Source organism: Bradysia coprophila, assembly GCF_014529535.1.
Source record: "Bradysia coprophila strain Holo2 chromosome X unlocalized genomic scaffold, BU_Bcop_v1 contig_212, whole genome shotgun sequence".
In the NCBI taxonomy this organism is placed as follows: domain Eukaryota; kingdom Metazoa; phylum Arthropoda; class Insecta; order Diptera; family Sciaridae; genus Bradysia; species Bradysia coprophila.
The window spans coordinates 30,232-48,641 of NW_023503310.1; the positions used below are offsets into that span (position 1 = coordinate 30,232).

Genomic DNA, 18,410 nt, shown 5'->3' on the forward strand with positions numbered 1-18,410 from the left:
CTTCTTCTTCTTCTTCTTTTTCAGCCTGTTTCTATCCACTGCTGGATGTAGGCCTCTCCAACTTCTTTCCATTTCGTACGATCCATTGCCATTTGCTGCCAGTTTGTACCTGCAATATTCTTAATTCCGTTTGTCCATCTCTCTGGTGGTCTACCTATAGCTCGTCTTTTATATGGTCGCCAGTTCATGATCTTTTTGGTCCAACGTTCGTCTGTCCTTCTTGCAATATGTCCCGCCCAGCTCCATTTCAGAGATGCTATTCTTTCCATGACATCAACGACCCTGGTTTGTTGTCGAATCCATTGATTCGTCATTCTGTCTCTGAGTGTTATTCCAAGCATACTCCGTTCCATGGCTCTTTGTGTCACTCTCAATTTATCTTCGGATGCTTTCGTTAAAGTTAACGTTTCCGCTCCATAAGTGAGCACTGGAAGGACACAAGTGTCGAAAACTTTGCGTTTCAGACTATTATTCATTTTGCTTTTGAAAATTAGTCTGAGTTTTCCGAACGCTGCCCATGCAAGACCAATCCTACGTCTTATTTCTGCAGTTTGGTTGTCCAGACCTAACTTCAGTTTATGTCCTAGATATACATAGCTGTCGACTCGTTCAATGACAGTGTCACCAATTTTGATTTCTCTATCGTCCCCGATGTTGGTCATGACTTTTGTTTTCGATAAGTTCATCTTGAGGCCAACTTTGCTCGCCTCTTCACTTAACTGTTGTAGCATAAGCTGAGCCTGACCTAGATTCGCTGCTATCGGTACAATGTCATCAGCGAAGCGGAGATTGCTCAGGTACTCTCCATTTATCTTTATTCCCATTTTACTCCAGTTTAACTTCCTAAAAACACTCTGCAGAATCGCCGTGAATAATTTCGGTGAAATAGTGTCACCCTGCCTTACACCTCGGCCGATTCTGAATTTCTCCGTGCTCTTATGAAGTTTTATACATGAAGTAGCATTTTTGTACACATATCGAATTGTGTTGGAGTACCTTGAGTCTACTCTACATTCGTCTAATGCGTCCAATATCGACCATGTTTCCACTGAATCGAAAGCTTTTTCGAAGTCTATGAATAGCAAGACTATGTCGATGTTGTATTCACGACACTTCTCAATAAGCGTTCTCATCACCTGCAAATGGTCGTTTGTGCTGAAATATCAGCTTGCAGGAGATAAAACATTGTTCTACCTTGGTGTATATTTCTCGAATCACTTCTTATGTACAATTGTATATACACTCGCTGGCGCTCGTTATATACAATTGTACATACGAAGTTATTCTCGAAATATACACCAAGGTAGAAAATGTACTATTAATGACAGCGGCTCTCTGCACTTGCACCATACGGTACAGAAGAGAAGTAAAGAGCGAATTACAAAGAGCGTTACTAATAACATTTGTATAAGGATAGGCCTTTGTAAAATTGTAAACATCCGGAATGAGTCATGAAGTTTATTACTAACTGTTGAAAGTGATTGATTTTTCAACTTTGTGAACTAGAGAAGTCGTTAAGTAATCAAAAAATACTTCCGAAAGTGAGCAAAAGTGGCTGCATTAAAAACTAGAAATCTCGACTAACTTTTCAAATATTTATTAGAAATACTTACTCCGTTAAGTATCGATTGTAAACGTCTCTCATTAAATTGTGAATCGTATGGCAGCGGAATACTCATTGCGTTATTTTCCATTGCATTTCCAAAATTAAAACAGGAATTTGTTTCAATCGAGTTGTTATAATAGTCGTTTTCTATAAGATTATCCGCATCGTTCGAACCGCATCGATTATACATTCCATTCATGCCATTGGAGTCATCCATATCAAACGGACCATTCGCATAAGGTAAACAATTGATGGCATCCCGTATCACCTTTCGAAACGACAACGGTCAAATAAGCAATAATTAGCAACATTAGCAATGGGACGTTGAACTTTTGACATTTTTTGTATTTAGATTAAGAATGTTATTGTAAACAAAAAAATGTTCAACACTATTGCCGAATTTTCAAGTTTTATACTTTTAATTTATATTTCAAATTCGACTACGACCTAAAATTCAACCCTAAGGCAAACCTTTTTCGTGAGAGAATTAAGAAAAAATGACATGAGACGAAAAGAGAGGCATATAGATTAGGTATAGTCTTTTTTATGTTTGACTGATCTTTGAAAATCAGAAAACAATTAATTAAAAATATAAATGTTTGTAATTTTACGATAGAGTAGAATAATTTGATTTGATTTTAGAATTTGATGATGTTGTCTATCGAAATTATTGAAACTTCAGTCCCCCATTGGAAAGGATAAACCATTAAAAAGGATTCTTTTGGTACTTCTCACTATTTACTTGATAAAGGACTGATAATAAAAGGACTTTTTATGAAAAAATATGTGCCGAAGGTATTGGTCCCTAGAAGCTTAAATTCGTCGATGCTTATGTGGACAGCGAGAGGTGATCGAAAACCGAAAACATCCACTTTTCTCATGGATATTTCTCCGGCTGCATGAGGTGTCATTATTAGAAAGGGAATTCTTCTAATTACTATTTGTCCCAGCTTTCTAATAACACCAAACATACATGGGTAGTGTATCGCCGAATGTGGCTTTAACGGTATAATTTGAGATCTACTCTCGCTAGCCACAAGCCAGAAGTATCGACGAATTAAAAAAAATGGCTTTTTGGATTTCGGCAGGCCGTTTTTCAAACGAATCGCTCGAAGCAATTCAGTTAGAATTTCGAATTTTTCATTTAATTGTGGGGAATTGCGTTAAGTTTTTGTAATATTTTGAGTAAAGTTAGATTGTGGTTTTCCCCTCGATTCAAAGCTATAATTATGATGCCCAAAGAGGCAATTATTCTGAACTGAAATTTTACTTACATTCCCAGCCGTACTATGATTTTGACTACCACAATTCATTCCGACATTTAAAGCATGCACGGTCGATTCATTTCCGTAATTGATCATCGAATCATCCTTATCAACGAATCCATTTGAATCGATAGCATCTTGTACAACCGGAACGCGATCCGGATTATTCAATGCAAACGAATGTGTATGCTCTGGTAAACAATTGATGACATCCCGTATAACCTTTTCGAAAGACAACGGTCAAATTATGAAAATTAGCAAAATTAGCAATAGCGAGGGGCAAACCATTAAGCAATTTAGTTAGAACTTTCAATTTTTCATACAATTTAGTTGTGAGTGTACCAGTGTTGAATTTCGTAAATTTTTTGTAATATTTTGAGCAAAGTTAGATTGTGGTTTTCCCCGCGATTCAAAGCTATAATTGTGATGCCCAAGAGGGCCAATTATTCTGAACTGAAATTTTACTTACATTCCCAGCCGTACTATGATTTTGACTACCACAATACATTCCGACATTTAAAGCATGCACGGTCGATTCATTTCCGTGATTTATCATCGAATCATCCTTATCAACGAATCCATTTGAATCGATAGCATCTTGTACAGCCGGTACGCGATCCGGATTATTCAATGCAAACGAATGGGTATGCTCTGGTAAACAATTGGTGACATCCCGTATAACCTTTTGGAAAGACAACGGTCAAATTAAAGGAATGAATAAATGATCCAATCCACTGATTTCCCTATGTTGATTTTCGATTTCGCTCTCGAGCTTTACATTGAACAATTTCAAATGTTTTACTGGAAAGTCTACTTACATTCGTATTCCGGTTATGCGCCAATTCGCCATTGAATCTGACACTCTCGTTCAACGTCTTTAAAATCACAAAATTTCTTTATTTTACATATTGTCCTTACGCGTTCTTTCCGTACCAATATAATAGTGTAGCAGCACTCACCTTTATATTTTCAGCTACATTTTTTAGCTTTGAAAATAGATCTTTCAATTTTTTTAATTCAATAAGATTAGAATTCTCCATGCTTTCGATTATATAAAATGTACCCGTTCAGACAACGTTGAAATTTATTGTAAAGACGCTTTCATTTGAAAGTCATGGCCTCCTTCAATATTTAAAATGAAGATTTGATTTATAATGCTGATGTTGGTACCAAACACAAGTTTTTGCTTAAGTTCTATGTAAAAAAAAATTATTCATGATGATATAGACTACATTGTAAATCGTTATTTGCTTATGCGACTGCATAATGACCTATTAACCATAGAGTTACATAGACCGATTTTCGCATTACGAGCAACAAAAGTATTGATCCCAGGGCCAGATACAACGACTTTGAGTCGGTAAGAATACCGCGTAGATAATGGATAGATTAGATTGCTCTTTTGGTAGGTGTTCTTGATGGGAGCACAGGGTTTCGATTTGATATGAAATTAAGTTTCTCTGTGTTGCTCGCAAATAGGGTACTATTTCGTATGACATTATTTACAGATTTTTCAGTGTTAAAATATGTATGATACATTGTCCAGTATTAGTAATCTTTGAGAGTACAACTCATGCTCTAAGGGCGTTATATAGGTTGACGCAGGGCCTATTATTTGGGAATATTTGGGAATTTTTGTAAATATATGTGAAATTATTCCCAAATAAGTGCTCCTTTGAATATATTCTTCCAAAATGTTTTTTATTGTTATCAATCAGGCTTTATAAATTTTTCCTTTATTTATCACAGAATTTTTTTTTATTACATAAATACATTTAATTTATTGCGATTGAAATGCGTTGTAGTAGGAAGTCACGAGATCTTGGCTCGCCCGTTTTCTTTTTCATTAATTTTCCCAGCTTCCTTAATACCGTACATTAAGGAATCAATTATAATGGATCATCCTCTTTCCAGAATCACGGCCGAGTAAAACGAGATTAGTTTTTCAGAAATCAAGTTAGGGCCTTACATCAAAAGGTTTTTGAAGTCAAGGACTTAATGTACTTTACATGATTAAGCAATGTAAATGCATATTTCATATGAGCGTAGCACCATTTTCATTGCCATAACACATAAATTTTTTTGGTACCTCCATCGGCTTAAAACACTTTATTTTGTATATTAGGGAGCAAGTTATAAGCCATAAGGGATAAGTTATAAGTTTTGGGCTAGGTGTCTCAAGTTATAAGTATATAGATATAGAACCGAAATCATCTGCCATTTGTGACGCAATTTTTTTGATATAAAGAATTGATGTTAAAGTTAAATTTTTTGCGTATAGGAGCTTTGAGCGTCATCCTTTCTGATATCAATACTTTTGTAAGTAAAAGACTTCATCACCCTTCGTCTTCTTAGAGGTTTTTGTCTGATATCAGCTCTTTTGTAAGTTAGTTTTTATTCAGGGAATTTGTATAAATGCGAAACACTTTTCCAACTGCCCCACATTTTTCAAGATTGCCACACCGTTCTTATACTCTGATGATTTTATCAAAGAAAACACAATAACAGGTATAGTATCTGCAAAAAGTATCACATAAAAAAAGAAACTGAGTATTTGCCGAAGAAACCCGAAGGCTGTAAACTTTGGCTGTAAACCCCAACAGTCTATCGCCTTGGAAGAAACTAGTTACATTTGTCAGAAGCGCTACATTTGCCAAAAGCGCTACTATGACTTTAACATAGAAATTAATACCTTGTCATATACGCACTGCTGTTCTACACCCAAAATTCTGTGACTTTGCCTAAGAAAATAATATTCTATCTGCCGCAATTGCAAACCCTAAAATTGAAACACTCATTTGAGACTTTCCTGAAGAAACTAATACTGCAACTTGAATAATTGCATAAATAGACTGAAGCCCTATAATTGTAACACTTTTCCAACTGCCCGACAATTTTCAAGAATGCCGCACCGTTCTACGAAGAAAACTATGAGACTTTGTTACGAAACCAATAGTCTAGCTGCCACAGTTCCAATAATGACCCAAAACCCTAAAATTGTGCACTAGCACTACCCTTCCTTTTAAAGTAACAATCCATGGAAGAAAGCTTTCTCGAAACTTCCATTAGTACACTGAACAGTAAGATAGCATAATGAAAGGCGTTTGATTCAAGTTAACGCCGAGTTTTAGACTCAGTTCTAAACATATAGAACCAAATTAAAATAGTTAAAATTCGTCAGTTAAATAACGGTCATATCCTTGCGGGAGTATTTCTACTCAAGAAAGTCTTTTGAGTTATGGGAAATTCCGAATACATTGACTATATGGAAAATGTATGAAAAAACTCGTACGGTAGAAAGACCACTTAGAGAGAAAACTCATTAAGGAATTCCGAAGACGAAAATCTCGGTTTTTTATGCATAAGCATATATGGGAAAACGATTAGTTTTAATGGATTTTTTACGACTTGCTATCCCTGTAATGTTAAATTGTGTATAAAGGGAGGATCGAAGAGCTTACTCATTCTCTTTGTGTTAACAATTTTAATTGTGCATAGTGTTGCTGTCGGTCGATGTATTGAATAAGAAAATAGTTTGAATAATAATTGAATTTGTGAGACTTAATTTGAGTGTTTATTAAATAAAGAGTTTAACAACCAATCTAGTGTCGTGTGCTTATTATTGTTGGGAACGTCTACCGCTCGGCAAATTCCCTAAGGCATCTTGGCAGGTCTTGTACTATTCGGTCAAGCGTTACAAAACATTTTTCCAACTACATTGCAAGAATGCCGAGTTGCTGACAGCGTCCTGTGACGATCCTGTGAAGTAGTGCTCAAATCCACAAACTATAGGTTTGTTCCAAGATTATTTCGAAATGTAAAATTTAGAGGTGTGCACTGCCGATTTTACGCCGGCGCGCCGCTGATTTTTTGCTAAATTTTCGGCGCGACGCCGCCGAAAAATAATAGCCCACGCCGCCGCCGATTGTATTTTCGTCGCGCCGAAACTTTATACGTTTAGTGCCTTCCGCCATTTTTATGGGCGGCAATATAAACTTAAATTGAAAAATCTATACAAAAGTGTGTGCCTGAGTACAAGGTTTTAGCAAATGTTTATCTCTCTTAATTTTTTTATAAGTCAGGTTTCTATATGCTGCCATGTTTCTATATGCGTAGAAAGGAGTTTTTTGTTAAAAATTTTTTGTTAGAACTTTGGGTTTTTCTTCTTACTTGCGTTGTACGACGGTGATTTTGTTTCTGATTCTACGATAGGGTTATCTTCGAAGTAGCTTTCTATAACGTATCCTATTTCCATCAGTAGATGGCAAGTGTTTTATGCAAATTTTTAAATGCTAGTCCAAAGAAAAAGTTTGCTGCTGTCTTGGGAAGGGTATCGATGGATACAACTGAGGATGGTCGATACCCGAGGTCGAAACAGCATTTGTCTTTTCTGTATCCTCACTTAACGTGAACCCTTGGGTACGTTACTCTATTTTCTGTGCAATGGAACGGAGCGCGGCAGACGGCAGACGACGTTTCTCTTATTGTCTGTTGATGCAGATAAGAGGAAGAAGAAAGCGAACAAAATTCATTGAATCAGTCAAAACTGGGTTGTAATTGTAAAGTGGCAAAGACCTTATGTGGAATTTGGGTGGGAAATGGCGCAAATCACATGTTTCAGGAATTTAAAAAGTGGAAAATCTTTCCGGTTTTAAGTTTTTTCGTCAAAAGACGAGACACGGGTATCTTTATTTTCAATTTTTAGCTGCTTTATGTAAAAAATTTGGGGAAAAAATCATTTTGGCTTATTACTTATAAATTTAAGTTTATCTAAATCTCTTATTTGCAAAAACCTTCTACTACGATCTCACTCCTACATCGAACATGGACTAAAGGCAACGGGAACGGTTATTGCATAAATCGAAAGATAGTACTAGTGAGTTTGCGTAAATGACATAAATTATAAGTTGGAAATAAGAAACCTGCAGAACATCTAGTATGAAGATGTGACTTAAAATTTCCAACTTATCAGTTGACTTATAGCTTATATGTCATTTACGCAAACTCACTAATCATCCTTGGATTCATTAAATTAGATGTTTTTAAAATAATAGGTCAGTGATTGTACATTCAAAATATAAAAGATGAGGTACGTCTCAGTTGATTCCCCTTGTTATCAACCACTTATACTCAGATCGCAAGATAGTAAGAATTCAGTGTACGTAAAAAGGATTGCGCACGCTTTTTCAAATGTTTCTACATTATTTTCGAAAGACAGCTTAACCTCAACTTTTAGGTTGACTATTTTTTAACGAAAAATTTACAAAGAAATTTGTTGACGTTCAGGTTATGTTTATCTCTGTGGATGAAATCGTCGTCGTTCGTGTTGTCAAAGTTCGGGTTACAGTTATTTGGAACAATCCTATAGATGTTTTAAGTGTTTTGAATAAATTATTTTGATAAACAGCTTGAAGTGTCAACTGATGACGCATGGTCGTATCAAGTATAAAATAATAACAGAAATTGATAAATAAAACAACCAGAGAAATGATAACTTGGTACTTCACAGGCGTACCAACTTATCGTTTCTCTGAAAGCAACACTTAATCACCGCCAAAGACTGTCCCAAGCCAGTTTGAAAAAGAGTGGAGGGAATGAAGTTTAACGAGGACGTAGCAGTAAATAAGATAGGATTAGATAGATCAATCTTAAGGTTGAATGAATCGTGAGCTGGAAGCCGAAAGAATTGGGGTTAAGGGACCAACGTTGAGGTGGAACAACACGATCAGGAAGCCAAAGGATAGAACGATCCCAGAATTCTTATTAGCTACTAGGTTAAGCTTTTAAAGGACGAATAACCTTTTGCTCAGATAGGTTCAAAAGAATGGGCAAAGCTTTATGGAAAAGAATGTTCAAAAAGAGTAACACTACCCCGTCGGGCACTGTGCACTTTGATAGGCACGGTGGTCCCGGAACGTGCAGAAATGTGCGGGTCAGAGCTCGAGGATTACCGGGGGCGAGCAAAGTAAAGCTTTCATACTCACCAACCCGCAGTAGCAAGCGTGGTGTTTTAATGCTAAAAACCTTCAAACGAAGCCATAACGAATTATACATTGCCACATATAATGCCAGAACATTGTCGTCAAGACAAAAAATGCAAGAAATGGAAGAAGAGCTAGAAAAGATAAAATGGGATGTTGTGGGAGTGAGCGAAGTGAGAAAACCTGGAGAGGAATGCCTGAAATTACAATCAGGGCATACATTCTTCTACCGAGGAAGTGACAGTCAGATGCTGATGCACGGTGTCGGATTGTTCATAAACAAGCGGTGGTCGGATCGCATAATTCACACGAAAAGCATATCCGATCGAGTGATATACGTAAGCCTGAAGATAAATAACAGATACAGTGTCAAATTAATTCAGGTTTACGCACCCACGTCCACTCATGATGACGAAGAAGTAGAAAGATTCTATGAAGATGTCGAGAAAGCTCTGGACGAAAACCCTTCACATTACCAATATCTAATCGGTGATTTCAATGCGAAGCTGGGAAAACGAGAAGAAGACTCCGAAGTTTCTGTTGGTAGTTTTAGCAACGACCAAAGAAATGAGCGTGGAAATACTTTACTCAACTTCTTACAGCAACACAATTTGTACGCAATGAATTCATTTTTTGCAGGAAAGCCTCAACGGAAATGGACTTGGCTAGTGCAGATGGTGTAACGAAAAATGAGATCGATTACATCATAACTGGCTGTAAGTCAACCGTTAAGAACGTTACGGTCCTAAACAATTTTTCAACCGGTAGTGATCACCGAATGGTTCGTGCAAGAGTCACGTTAAATACCAGATTTCAAAGATCACAACTAGTTCAGAAAAGTGAAAGGATTGACGTACAACGGCTTTACACACAAAATGAAGAATTTGCTACGAAAATGACTGCCGAATTAGATAACGTCAACAATCAATGTGAAACATTGGACGAATTGAATACCAAAATCGTCGATACAATAATGGGTTTCATGAAATCCAAATGCAAATCCGTCCAAGGGAAAGAATCAAAACTCAGCAGAGAAACATTAGACCTGATCGCAAGCAGAGCAGAGTTGGTAAAAAACGGAGGACGAGATTCGGTGGAATACCGGAACCTGTCTAAAAGTATCAACAGAGCAAGGAGATCAGATGAAAGAAAATATAATGTCCAATTGGCTCAAAACATAATTGAAGCTAACTGCAATATGAAAGTCCTACGGAGAAAAATGACAAACGCCAAAAAAGAAATCTTCAAATTACGAGACAAAACAGGAACGATCCAAACGGATCGAAATGCGATATTAAACATTGCAACAGAATTTTATGAGAATTTGTTTTCTTCAGCAAGACAGAGCCCAACGGAAGAAACCGAAGATAGACCAATAATAAGAAACGTGGGATCGGAGGATATGCCCGACATAACTGTTGATGAAGTCAAAGCTGCAGTAGCCGAGATGAAAAACAAAAAGTCTCCCGGAGAAGATGGTGTTCCAGTGGAAGCCATTAAACTAGGTGGAGACTCATTATTAAAGGCAATCACGGCTTTGTTTAATCGATGTCTCCAATGGGAAGAAGTACCAGAAGCCTGGGAAAATGCGGTAATTACATTGCTGCATAAAAAAGGAGACATAACAAAGCTGGAAAATTACCGACCCATAAGCCTATTGTCAACACTCTACAAGTTGTTTATGAAAATCATTACGAAGAGGAACACTAACAAGTTCGACTTCTACCAACCTGTTGAACAAGCTGCTTTCAGATCTGGTTTCAGCACAAACGACCATTTGCAGGTGATGAGAACGCTTATTGAGAAGTGTCGTGAATACAACATCGACATAGTCTTGCTATTCATAGACTTCGAAAAAGCTTTCGATTCAGTGGAAACATGGTCGATATTGGACGCATTAGACGAATGTAGAGTAGACTCAAGGTACTCCAACACAATTCGATATGTGTACAAAAATGCTACTTCATGTATAAAACTTCATAAGAGCACGGAGAAATTCAGAATTGGCCGAGGTGTAAGGCAGGGTGACACCATTTCACCGAAATTATTCACGGCGATTCTGCAGAGTATTTTTAGGAAGTTAAACTGGAGTAAAATGGGAATAAAGATAAATGGAGAGTACCTGAGCAATCTCCGCTTCGCTGATGACATTGTACCGATAGCAGCGAATCTTGGTCAGGCTCAGCTTATGCTACAACAGTTAAGTGAAGAGGCGAGCAAAGTTGGCCTCAAGATGAACTTATCGAAAACAAAAGTCATGACCAACATCGGGGACGATAGAGAAATCAAAATTGGCGACACTGTCATTGAACGAGTCGACAGCTATGTATATCTAGGACATAAACTGAAGTTAGGTCTGGACAACCAAACTTCAGAAATAAGACGTAGGATTGGTCTTGCATGGGCAGCGTTCGGAAAACTCAGACTAATTTTCAAAAGCAAAATGAATAATAGTCTGAAACGCAAAGTTTTCGACACTTGTGTCCTTCCAGTGCTCACTTATGGAGCGGAAACGTTAACTTTAACAAAAGCATCCGAAGATAAATTGAGAGTGACACAAAGAGCCATGGAACGGAGTATGCTTGGAATAACACTCAGAGACAGAATGACGAATCAATGGATTCGACAACAAACCAGGGTCGTTGATGTCATGGAAAGAATAGCATCTCTGAAATGGAGCTGGGCGGGACATATTGCAAGAAGGACAGACGAACGTTGGACTAAAAAGATCATGAACTGGCGACCATATAAAAGACGAGCTATAGGTAGACCACCAGAGAGATGGACAAACGGAATTAAGAATATTGCAGGTACAAACTGGCAGCAAATGGCAATGGATCGTACGAAATGGAAAGAAGTTGGAGAGGCCTACATCCAGCAGTGGATAGAAACAGGCTGAAAAAGAAGAAGAAGAACACTTAATCAGAGAAATGATAAGAGATGGCGCTGCGCCAGCCCAGCCGGATAGAATGCGTATGACGCCACTTTTCATACAACGAGTCAAATGTCAAAATATGAACCAAAATGCTGAAAATTGGGCCGTCACACATAACCTCATTCGATGTATGGATGATTTTTGAAAATAATTAATTCTCGACTCAACAAATCGAAGTCAAACAATATGTAATTCTTTTTTTCCCCATATCATACTGAACACTATTGGGATATTTCGGTTAATACTAATTAAATTAGTAAAAAAATATCTCAACGGTCAGTTTGACATGGAGAAAAAAGAATTACATTTTGTTTGGCTCGAATCCTTCGAGTCGAAAATTTATTATTTTTTATTATTTCATATATGGTGACATAACCACATTTTTTTACAGCCGGGCCATGTGTTTCAATTAGTTTCAAAAATGTCGTCATACGCATTCTATCTCTGGTGAGGCGGCAGCAACGCCATCTGTTATCATTTCTCTGCACTTCTTCTTCTTCTTCTTCTTTTTCAGCCTGTTTCTATCCACTGCTGGATGTAGGCCTCTCCAACTTCTTTCCATTTCGTACGATCCATTGCCATTTGCTGCCAGTTTGTACCTGCAATATTCTTAATTCCATTTGTCCATCTCTCTGGTGGTCTACCTATAGCTCGTCTTTTATATGGTCGCCAGTTCATGATCTTTTTGGTCCAACGTTCGTCTGTCCTTCTTGCAATATGTCCCGCCCAGCTCCATTTCAGAGATGCTATTCTTTCCATGACATCAACGACCCTGGTTTGTTGTCGAATCCATTGATTCGTCATTCTGTCTCTGAGTGTTATTCCGAGCATACTCCGTTCCATGGCTCTTTGTGTCACTCTCAATTTATCTTCGGATGCTTTTGTTAAAGTTAACGTTTCCGCTCCATAAGTGAGCACTGGAAGGACACAAGTGTCGAAAACTTTGCGTTTCAGACTGTTATTCATTTTGCTTTTGAAAATTAGTCTGAGTTTTCCGAACGCTGCCCATGCAAGACCAATCCTACGTCTTATTTCTGCAGTTTGGTTGTCCAGACCTAACTTCAGTTTATGTCCTAGATATACATAGCTGTCGACTCGTTCAATGACAGTGTCACCAATTTTGATTTCTCTATCGTCCCCGATGTTGGTCATGACTTTTGTTTTCGATAAGTTCATCTTGAGGCCAACTTTGCTCGCCTCTTCACTTAACTGTTGTAGCATAAGCTGAGCCTGACCTAGATTCGCTGCTATCGGTACAATGTCATCAGCGAAGCGGAGATTGCTCAGGTACTCTCCATTTATCTTTATTCCCATTTTACTCCAGTTTAACTTCCTAAAAATACTCTGCAGAATCGCCGTGAATAATTTCGGTGAAATGGTGTCACCCTGCCTTACACCTCGGCCAATTCTGAATTTCTCCGTGCTCTTATGAAGTTTTATACATGAAGTAGCATTTTTGTACACATATCGAATTGTGTTGGAGTACCTTGAGTCTACTCTACATTCGTCTAATGCGTCCAATATCGACCATGTTTCCACTGAATCGAAAGCTTTTTCGAAGTCTATGAATAGCAAGACTATGTCGATGTTGTATTCACGACACTTCTCAATAAGCGTTCTCATCACCTGCAAATGGTCGTTTGTGCTGAAACCAGATCTGAAAGCAGCTTGTTCAACAGGTTGGTAGAAGTCGAACTTGTTAGTGTTCCTCTGCGTAATGATTTTCATAAACAACTTGTAGAGTGTTGACAATAGGCTTATGGGTCGGTAATTTTCCAGCTTTGTTATGTCTCCTTTTTTATGCAGCAATGTAATTACCGCATTTTCCCAGGCTTCTGGTACTTCTTCCCATTGGAGACATCGATTAAACAAAGCCGTGATTGCCTTTAATAATGAGTCTCCACCTAGTTTAATGGCTTCCACTGGAACACCATCTTCTCCGGGAGACTTTTTGTTTTTCATCTCGGCTACTGCAGCTTTGACTTCATCAACAGTTATGTCGGGCATATCCTCCGATCCCACGTTTCTTATTATTGGTCTATCTTCGGTTTCTTCCGTTGGGCTCTGTCTTGCTGAAGAAAACAAATTCTCATAAAATTCTGTTGCAATGTTTAATATCGCATTTCGATCCGTTTGGATCGTTCCTGTTTTGTCTCGTAATTTGAAGATTTCTTTTTTGGCGTTTGTCATTTTTCTCCGTAGGACTTTCATATTGCAGTTAGCTTCAATTATGTTTTGAGCCAATTGGACATTATATTTTCTTTCATCTGATCTCCTTGCTCTGTTGATACTTTTAGACAGGTTCCGGTATTCCACCGAATCTCGTCCTCCGTTTTTTACCAACTCTGCTCTGCTTGCGATCAGGTCTAATGTTTCTCTGCTGAGTTTTGATTCTTTCCCTTGGACGGATTTGCATTTGGATTTCATGAAACCCATTATTATATCGACGATTTTGGTATTCAATTCGTCCAATGTTTCACATTGATTGTTGACGTTATCTAATTCGGCAGTCATTTTCGTAGCAAATTCTTCATTTTGTGTGTAAAGCCGTTGTACGTCAATCCTTTCACTTTTCTGAACTAGTTGTGATCTTTGAAATCTGGTATTTAACGTGACTCTTGCACGAACCATTCGGTGATCACTACCGGTCTCTGCACTTACTCTCTCAAAACCAAGGCTGTAAACTTTGGGAAGGTCACGCAGTTACAGTGTTATAGTAGCCTCATTGTAATATTTACGATAATATTGTAATATAATTCAAAATTAATTGTTTTAAGAGAAGTTTTGTGAACAGTTCACGTTTTCAGTTGAGGTTATGACGAAATCTTTCAGATGTCAAAAATGACAACGTCAAAAATGTCAATGTCAAAACTGTCACTTCACGCCAGAAAATTTCGATTTGGTTTGACTCTTAAGAGTCCCTTTTTACTGTCTACCACACATTTAAATATATATGATTTTTCATTTCCCGGGTGAAAAAAAAAAGTGGTCTCTGAGACCTATTTTAGACCGGTTCGCTTGTATGGCAGTGAGACTACGTATTTTTGACCTTTGAGACCGAAAATTCATCGAGATTGTTCATCGGAATTCATCCGAGAATGGTGAGACGTCTCATTCGAGAATGGTTTTGAATTTGCGAGACGTCCTGAAACTAAGTGAGTGGTCTCATTTTGGATTTGCTAGACCTAGTGAGACTGACTGAGTGGTCTCGTTTCGGATTTGCTGGACCTGGTGAGACTGACTGAGTGGTCTCGTTTTGGATTTGCTAGACCTGGTGAGACTGACTGAGTGGTCTCGTTTTGGATTTGCTAGACCTGGTGAGACTGACTGAGTGGTCTCGTTTTGGATTTGCTTAACCTGGTGAGACTGACTGAGTTGTCTCGTTTTGGATTTGCTAGACCTGGTGAGACCGACTGAGTGGTCTCGTTTTGGATTTGCTAGACCTGGTGAGACTGACTGAGTGGTCTCGTTTTGGATTTGCTAGACCTGGTGAGACTGACTGAGTGGTCTCGTTTTGGATTTGCTAGACCTGGTGAGACTGACTGAGTGGTCTCATTGCGAATTGCTATTTTAAAGACAGGAAAAAAAAAGATTTTTTTTAGACTGTTTGAAACGTCTCTTCATATTCGAGCTTTTTTAGACTGTTTGAGACGTCTCCCATATTCGAGTTTTTTTAGACTGTTTGAAACGTCTCTCATATTCGAGCTTTTTTTAGACTGTTTGAGACTTCTCTCATATTCGAGTTTTTTTTAGACTGTTTGAGACTTCTCTCATATTCGAGTTTTTTTTAGACTGTTTGAGACGTCTCTCATTTTTCGAGTTTTTTGTTCGTATACTTCTTTATTGAGTCAACAGATGGCCACCACTTTTCATTTTTTTTATAATTCGCTATTGTAAATGTAGAGAAGTGTTAGTAAATTTTATGAATTTATGAATTTTAGTTTTACCTTTTTTTTTATTTCGTGATGTTTTTTCCGGTCACCCATCCAAGTACTAACCGCGACCAATGATGCTTAACTTTCCAGTGCGGACCGCCAACGACCTTATGCTTGCTGCTAAATCTGACATATGTACTGGTAGTTCTATTTTTGAACCGTTGTTACAAATGATGAGACTAGATGAAAGGTCTCATTGTAGTTAGGTTTCCAGATCGCTTTAGACTAAGTGCGTAGTCTCATCGCTAATAAATATGGGTGGACAGTGCGAGACCGGTTGAAACGTCTCTTTGGTAGAAAATATTGTTTCGGATTTTTGAGACCGGCGGAGACGTCTTTTTAGTAGAAAATATTATTTCGGATTTTTGAGACCGGTTGAGACATCTCTTTTTCAGAAAATGTTTTTTTTTCACTTCTGAGACCGGTAGAGACGTCTCTTTGCTAGAATAATTTTTGTTGGACTTCTGAGACCGGTTGAGACGTCTCATTTTCAGAAAATATTTTTTTCCGTTCTGAGACTGGTGGAGACATCTCTTTAGTAGAAAATATTATTTCGGATGTTTGAGACCGGTTGAGACGTCTCATTTTCAGAAAATATTTTTTTCCGTTTCTGAGACCGGTAGAGACGTCTTTTTACTAGAAAATTTTTTGTTGGACTTCTGAGACCGGTTGAGACGTCTCTTTTTCGTGTGGTCTCACAATGGAAGAAATATTTTTTCAAACTAGTGAGACTGACTGAGTGGTCTCATGATGGAAGAAAGCAAAACTTTGCGTAAATTAAACAAAAATTATTTAGTTCGTTCGCTAAAGCTTGCACAGACTGAATGTCTCTGTTGTTATTTCTACACTGCACTTCGATTTCAAAACCCGAAGTACAATTTTCGTTTTTTTTTTGATTGAATGATTGTTTGTACGCACTACCACTCACAAAATTTAAAAAAAAAATATCCATCGTGGACCACAAGTCTCACAGTTCTGAAGAAAATTTTTTAATCTTCACGCTATAAGCGCATTTCAGAATTTGAATGATGAACCAATGAATCAAAAAATAAATGATAATAAAGCGAGTAGATTAAATTCAACGATTTGATTTAGCTGTTGTGCGTTTCATTTTGAATTTACAGTGGACTTCACGTGAAACTTTCTTCCATCATGAGACCACTCAGTCAGTCTCACTAGTTTGAAAAAATTTCCATTGTGAGACCACACGAAAAAGAGACGTCTCTACCGGTCTCAGAAACGGAAAAAAATATTTTCTGAAAATGAGACGTCTCAACCGGTCTCACAAGTCCAACAAAAATTATTCTAGCAAAGAGACGTCTCTACCGGTCTCAGAAGTGAAATTTTTTTTTTCTGAAAATGAGACGTCTCAACCGGTCTCACAAGTCCAACAAAAATTATTCTAGCAAAGAGACGTCTCTACCGGTCTCAGAAGTGAAAAAAAAATATTTTCTGAAAATGAGACGTCTCAACCGGTGTCAAACATCCGAAATAATATTTTCTGCCAAAGAGACGTTTCAACCGGTCTCAAAAATCCGAAATAATATTTTCTGCCAAAGAGACGTTTCAACCGATCTCAAAAATCCGAAATAATATTTTCTACTAAAGAGACGTCTCCACCGGTCTCAGAAACGGAAAAAATATTTTCTGAAAATGAGACGTCTCAACCGGTCTCAGAAGTCCAACAAAAATTTTTCTAGTAAAGAGACGTCTCTACCGGTCTCAGAAACGGAAAAAAATATTTTTCTGAAAATGAGACGTCTCAACCGGTCTCACAAGTCCAACAAAAATTATTCTAGCAAAGAGACGTCTCTACCGGTCTCAGAAACGGAAAAAAATATTTTCTGAAAATGAGACGTCTCAACCGGTCTCAAACATCCGAAATAATATTTTCTGCCAAAGAGACGTTTCAACCGGTCTCAAAAATCCGAAATAATATTTTCTGCCAAAGAGACGTTTCAACCGATCTCAAAAATCCGAAATAATATTTTCTACTAAAGAGACGTCTCCACCGGTCTCAGAAACGGAAAAAATATTTTCTGAAAATGAGACGTCTCAACCGGTCTCAGAAGTCCAACAAAAATTTTTCTAGTAAAGAGACGTCTCTACCGGTCTCAGAAACGGAAAAAAATATTTTCTGAAAATGAGACGTCTCAACCGGTCTCACAAGTCCAACAAAAATTATTCTAGCAAAGAGACGTCTCTACCGGTCTCAGAAACGGAAAAAAAATATTTTCTGAAAATGAGACGTCTCAACCGGTCTCACAAGTCCAACAAAAAATTTTCTAGTAAAGAGACGTCTCTACTGGTCTCAGAAACGGAAAAAAATAATTTCTGAAATGAGACGTCTCAACCGGTCTCAGAAGTCCAACAAAAAATTTTCTAGTAAAGAGACGTCTCTACCGGTCTCAGAAACGGAAAAAAATATTTTCTGAAAATGAGACGTCTCAACCGGTCTCACAAGTCCAACAAAAATTATTCTAGCAAAGAGACGTCTCTACCGGTCTCAGAAGTGAAAAAAAATATTTTCTGAAAATGAGACGTCTCAACCGGTCTCACAAGTCCAACAAAAATTATTCTAGCAAAGAGACGTCTCTACCGGTCTCAGAAACGGAAAAAAATATTTTCTGAAAATGAGACGTCTCAACCGGTCTCACAAGTCCAACAAAAATTATTCTAGCAATGAGA

At 37.7% G+C, this 18,410-nt stretch overlaps 1 long non-coding RNA gene across 1 annotated transcript; it reads left to right on the forward strand.

Annotated features, from left to right (window-relative positions):
- The first annotated feature begins 1,302 nt into the window (after positions 1–1,302).
- On the forward strand, positions 1,303–16,113 carry LOC119069026. The gene is made up of 3 exons (XR_005086265.1): positions 1,303–1,312; positions 6,676–6,688; positions 15,989–16,113. It is a non-coding gene; the product is annotated as an uncharacterized LOC119069026 (long non-coding RNA).
- The last annotated feature ends 2,297 nt before the right edge of the window (positions 16,114–18,410 follow it).